The sequence below is a fragment of the Miscanthus floridulus genome, chromosome 16, assembly GCF_019320115.1.
Source record: "Miscanthus floridulus cultivar M001 chromosome 16, ASM1932011v1, whole genome shotgun sequence".
Taxonomy (NCBI): domain Eukaryota; kingdom Viridiplantae; phylum Streptophyta; class Magnoliopsida; order Poales; family Poaceae; genus Miscanthus; species Miscanthus floridulus.
The window spans coordinates 33340120-33347007 of NC_089595.1; positions in this window are offsets into that span (position 1 = coordinate 33340120).

A 6888-nucleotide genomic window follows, 5' to 3' on the forward strand; every position below is an offset into this window, starting at 1 on the left:
TTGAAACGTCTGTTCAGAAACAAAGAACATGTAAAATTGTTGCGATGGCACAAAGAAGACCGTAAGGTAGAAAATATGTTGAGACACCCTGCTGATGGGTCCCAGTGGAGAGCAATCGATAGAGAATTCCCAGAGTTTGCAAATGACGCAAGAAACTTAAGGTTTGCTTTAAGTACAGATGGTATCAATCCTTTTGGAGAGCAAAACAGTAGTCATAGCACTTGGCCTGTTACTCTAAGTATCTACAACCTTCCTCCTTGGTTATGCATGAAGCGGAAGTTCATTATGATGCCTGTGCTCATCCAAGGCCCGAAACAACCTGGCAATGACATCGATGTGTACCTGAGACCACTTGTTGATGAACTTCTCATTTTATGGAATAAAGAAGGTGTACATGTGTGGGATGAGTACAAATAGGAACACTTTGATCTGCGAGCATTATTGTTCGTAACAATCAATGATTGGCCTGCTCTAAGTAATCTTTCAAAACAGTCAAACAAGGGATATAATGCATGCACACACTACTTCGGTGATACTAGAGGTGTATTCTTGAAAAAATGTCGAAAGGTCGTGTATCTTGGCCATCGTCGATTTCTTCCTGCAAATCACCCCGTAAGAAAGAAAGGCAAGCATTTTAAAGGAAAGGCAGACCACCTGACCAAGCCTCGCAACCGAACCGGTGAGGATGTACTCGATATGGTCAATGATGTGAAAGTCGTCTTTGGAAAAGGACATGGCAGCCAACCTGTTCCGAACGATGCTAACGGTCACGCACCCATGTGGAAGAAGAAGTCCATATTTTGGGACCTACCCTATTGGCAAGTCCTAGAGGTCCGTAGCTCGATCAACGTGATGCACCTGATGAAGAATCTTTGTGTAAACCTGCTAGGCTTTATGGGTGTGTATGGAAAGCCTAAGGACACATTTGAAGCATGATAGGACCTGCATTGTTTGAGAGAAAGAGACAACCTGCATCCAGAGAAGACAGATGATGGATGCCATTACTTATGTCCTGCCAGCTACACTCTAAGCAAAGAGGAGAAGGAAATCATGTTTGAATGCTTAAACAACATCAAGGTACCATCTGGATTCTCCTCGAATATAAAGGGTATTATAAATGTGCCAGAGAAGAAATTCTATAACTTAAAGTCCCATGACTGTCACGTTCTCATGACGCAATTACTTCCAGTTGCATTAAGAGGAATTCTACCTCCAAATGTACGTCTAGCCACCGTGAAGCTATGTGCATTCCTCAATGCAATTTCTCAGAAGGCAATTGATCCAACTGATCTAGCTAAACTACAGAATGATGTGGTTCAATGTCTCGTCAGCTTTGAGTTAGTGTTCCCTCCTTCCTTCTTTGATATCATGACACACCTCCTAGTTCATCTAGTCAAGGAGATTTTCATTCTCGGTCCTGTGTTCCTACACAACATGTTCCCCTTAGAGAGATTCATGGGAGTCCTAAAGAAATATGTTTACAACCGTGCTCGCCTAGAAGGAAGCATCGCCAAGGGCTATGGAACAGAAGAGGTCATTGAGTTCTGTGTTGACTTTATTCCCGATGTTGACTCAATTGCTGTTCCTGAATCAAGACATGAGGGGAGACTAAGCGGAAAGGGGACACTAGAGAGGAAAACACATATTGGTATGGAGGATGATTATTTCAATAAAGCGCACTACACAGTTCTATAGAACTTCTCTTTGATAGATCCATATATTGAGACACATAAGGATCTCTTACGATCTGAGTTTCTAGGGAATACTGAAGCTTGGATTACGCGTAAGCACATGGAAACTTTTGGCGGTTGGTTGTGAAAAAATGTCAATGTGATAAGAGCATCCATGAGCAACTGTATTTATTGGCTATGCAACCATCATGGCATATCATAACATACAAAGGGTATGAGATAAATGGGAACATATTCTACACAGTAGCCCAAGATAAAAGGAGTACCAACCAAAACAGTGGTGTCCGCATAGATACCACAGACCCAAATGGGAATAAGCAGACATATTATGGCCGCATAGATGAAATATGGGAACTAGAATATGCACCTACTTTGAAGATCCCATTGTTCAAGTGACAATGGGTCAAGGTGACCGGAGGCGGGGTAATAGTAGACAACAAGTATGGAATGACAACAGTAGACCTTAGTAATATTGGGTACAAAGATGAACCATTCGTCCTTGCCAAGGATGTGAATCAGGTGTTCTATATCAATGATATGTCTACCAAACCAAAAAGAGGGAAAAACGATAATGACTCAACCAAAGAGCCAAAGCGCCACATAGTTCTTTCAGGGAAAAGAGTCATCGTGGGAATTGAGGACAAGTCGGACATGTCAGAAGATTATGAAAAGTATGACCGAATTCCGCCGTTCAAAGTGAACAAAGACCCTAGCATCTTGGTAAATGATGAGGACACTCCATGGTTACGACGCGATCATAACCAAGGGACATACATAAAGAAGAAGTTCACTTCTGTGCCCACTTGATGATATAGTGATTTAATGTAGTGTGTGTTTGAGATATTATGTAATAATTGTGAATTCAGATGTTTATTATGTTGTGTTTCAAATTAAATCAATGTTTGATTTGGTGGGATTTCTCTCTCGAAAAGTTAAATTAGGATATTGAGTGATGAAAAATTAAAACATTAACGTTAAAATAATGTGAAAACAAATTTCCTATCCAAAACCAATAGTTTTAATAATTTTAATTAAACACTACATTTTTGCATTAACGAAATAATAAATATTAGTTACATTATGTTTTATAATTATAACAAAAAATAAAAAAGTTAGGTTATAGATTTTTCCTATGTGCAATAAAGAAAAAGAAAATCCATATTTTTAACAAAATAATTTTATGCCTTTTATTTAATTTACTATGTATTTAACAAGAAAATCCTTATTTCTATTAAAAATTTTTGCTCAAAACAGGCGGGAAATGAAACTGCAGCCCACCTTTACTCCCGGGTGGGAAGCCCACCCGGGAGTAAAGGTGGGCTGCAGTTTTGTGGCCTGCCAAAAAAACCCTTTACTCCCGGTGCGTGTTACCAACCACCTTTACTCTCGGTTGGTAACATGCACCGGGAGTAAAGGGACCTTTACTCTCGGTTGGTAATACGCACCACCTTTACTCCCGGCTGGTGGCTGGCACCGGGAGTAAATCTCCCGGGTATATAACCGCCAGTGCCAGGTGTAGATCGATCCCCTCCTCTTCTTCCTCGTCGAACACCGCCGCCCTTTCTCTTCTTCCTCGTGCCATCGCCGATTCGTCTTCCCCTGCGCATCAGCCCGCCCCCGTGACACCGGAGCCGACGCCTCGCCTCGTGCGGCCCTCCACCGCCAACAACCTCGTGCTGACGACCTCGTGCGGCTCGGCCTCCACCACGCGCGCCCATGGCCCTCCACTGCGCGTGCCCAAGGTGAGAGTTCTCTCGGCTTTCATCGTGCATGGTGATACGGCGTCAGTGAGGGCCCATGCATGGTTGGGGTCTTTTGCTGCTTGTCGTCCATAGCGGAGGAGCCATCAGCTGCTGCCATCGTCTTGGGGGCATGCCATGGTTGTCAGTTTCAACAATGGCGTCTTGGGGCAACGACATGCCATGGCTGCGGCGAATCATTTCCTTGAAGCACGCCACATGCAAGTCAACAGCCTTGCCGTCCAAGTGGATGTGGTACCTGTATGCCTAGAACCTACTCCGGCGGCCCTTGTTGTCTCTAGAAGTCACATGGTGGCGAATCTCACGATGCCTTCTGGCGGAGCTCTAAGGCTCGGTCGTCGTGGACAATGCATTCTGGCAGTGTGGCGCAGCCCTGGTTGATGTCGAGGTCTTGTTCAAAGCAGTGGTAGACGTAACTTAGCTAGCTGAAACTTGCAACATCACAACATCACGCACCGATGACACCGCCCCGGTCCGCCTCACATCGTCGTTGTTAGCACACCGGCCGGCCTCACGTCGTCGTCGTCAGCACACTAGCCATCGCACCGACACGTATATATACGTCATTTGTATTCATATGCATGTATATATACATCGCGGAGCACCGCCGCCCTCGTTCGCCTATGCGTTTCTATGTATACGGTGGAGCACCGCTGCCCTCGTTCACTCATGTGTACAAACATATATATGGCGGAGTGGAGCACCGCCACTCTCGTCACACCGCCCTCTCTCGCGGCCTAGTCGATCAACATTTGTATTACGTGTCGGCATAAGATATATTGTAGTTAATAAAGTGACTATGTTTAGTTTAAGATATATGATGAATGACTACATGGTTCACATGGTACATAGGATCACAACATCACGCACCGACACCACCCCGGCCCGCCTCACGTCGTCGTCGTCAGCACGCCGGCCCGCCTCACGTCATCATCGTCAGTACACCGGCCACCGTGCCGACACGTATATATACATCATTTGTATTCATATGCATGTATATATACATCGTGGAGCACCACCGCCCTCGTTCGCCCATGCATTTCTATGTATACGGCGGAGCACCGCCGCCCTCGTTCACCCATGTGTACAAACATATATACGGCGGAGTGGAGCACTGCCACTCTTGTCACACCACCCTCTCTCGCGGCCTAGTCGATCAACATTCGTATTATCGTTATTGTTAACGCTAAACAATCACACCAGGGCGAATTGCATCGGTGACTAGGGCGAACTGCGTTGTTGATGTCACCGACGTGGTTCGCCCTAGTCACCGATGCAATTCGCCCTCGACCGTTTATGTATAGCCCTAATTCACCCTACTACCGACGCAGTTCGCCCTAGTGTGGCGAATTGCGTCCGTGACCGAGGGGCAAGATTTAGTAATGCATATTGTTCGTAGATTTTACGCATGTAAGCAAAGATTTGACGTACTATATATTGGTTTTGTTTTTTGAAGCTAGATGGCCGACCCGAGAAACATGGATGAGGAGGAGTTGATGATGAATTTGATCAACATTGGCACTCAAGTTGCCGGCGATGATGGTGCTAAAAATAACGTGCAAGAGGGTGCAGATGACGGGAGTCGGTACTTAGCTCTTGAACAAAATGAGCAACAACATATTGGCCAAGTATATATTTTTTATTATTAGCTATATATATTATCATATGTCTTATGTGTGCTCATGACATTAAAAATAATGTTTATGTTTTGTAGCCCTCTGGATCGACATCAACAACTACAACGAAGAGTAAAAATGTTCGAGGTCCCAAAAAGCCATTGGAGGGCTGCTTCATCATCTCGGAGTTCAATGTGGATACAGGTGAACCAGGGGGGGGGCAAATAAAATGAAATTCGTGCACCACTATGGTTACCTTGTACGGGACCGGCTCCCGATCAGTACCCGCGAATGGAAGAAGAAGAAGACCAATGCTCCTCATATCAGTTTTGTCTCCGATCGTGACAAGACCTTAATTTGGAATGATGTCTTGGAACATTTCACGCTCCAAATAGATGGTTATGATGATATAATAGATGGTGATGAATTGAAGGAGCGAGTTAGGGATTGGGCAATGAAGAAGATGGCCACCCAGTTTCAGACTTGGAAGAAACACCTATACATGACGTATGTCAAGAAGAACATAGCATCATATTTTATTATCCCAGGCCCGATCTCAAAGCAGAGGCCCTATTGGGATGAGTTTGTACAGTACAAGACGTCGGAAGAGGGTATGAGTCGGGTGATAAAGAACCAACGTAATGCCCAACAGAAGACATACCACCATAACTTGGGATCAGGTGGCTACCCGACTGCCATTAAGAAGTGGAACAAAATGGAAGCAGACCTTCTTACCAAGGGTATCACACCAGAATCACTCGAGTGGGGAGAGCGTGCAAAGAATTGGTTTTTCGCTCATGGGGGAACACTAGACCAGGAGACAGGGAAGTGCGTTTATGGCGCAAGACTGCAAGAAGCAGCAGAAAGATTGTTTTATGCTCAGAGAGCTACTGCTAGTGGTGCGTTCAGGCCCAACAGAGAGAAGGATGAACTGACATACGCCATCGGGACTATTGAACATGGTGGCCGAAGTAGAGGCAAAGGAAGTGTCTCGTGGGAGCATGGATTCCCTCAGGACAGACCTTCCTACAGAAGCCGTCAGAGAAAGAAGGAAGAAGAGGCACAACGGCTCCAGAGGTTGGAGGAAGCGGTGCATGAAGCATAGGAGTGGGAAAAAACCTTGAAGCGAGAATGCAGGAGGAAATCAGAAGGCAAGTGCAAATAGCAGTTAATGCAAGCAAGCAGACATCAGAGCTAGGAATCAATATTAGCCAATCTGTTCAGTTGAAAAGCAGCTGCGCTTTCATAGAGATACCAAATCAAGGGGACATAGGACTGCGCTTCCCTGTGGATGACGTCACTGAACCTTGTACATTGTGTGAGCTACACATTCCGAAGGGGAATTCCACAATCAAGGCGCTATCGGTCTTGTTAATCCTATTGACCGAACCAAGACACCAAGGATTCATGGGAATATAATCCAAGAAGGATATGCTACCATCTCGGTAGATAAAGCTAAAAAAGGTTTTAGTGATTTGCCTCTTGACATTCCTGGAGGTGATGGCGAGAAGACTCTAGGAGAAGCAGAGAAGACATTCATTCTATGGCGCAAGCGCTACATCATCATTCTCGGGATGTCGCCTCCACCTCCTCCTGAACTACCTCACCATAGGTGCGGATGAAAACACTACATCATTAATTTATATTGGCTTAAATAATTAACAATCTGCTCATAATAATATGTCATTCCTTTTTTTATAGCAGATCCTCCCCCAACCTAAATCCAATTGTTCAATCGCCAGATCATCATAGTGCTCTATACGATGACAATGTGTTGGAAGGCGAGGCTGCATCCACACCATCTCCAAGGAGGTCTCCAAC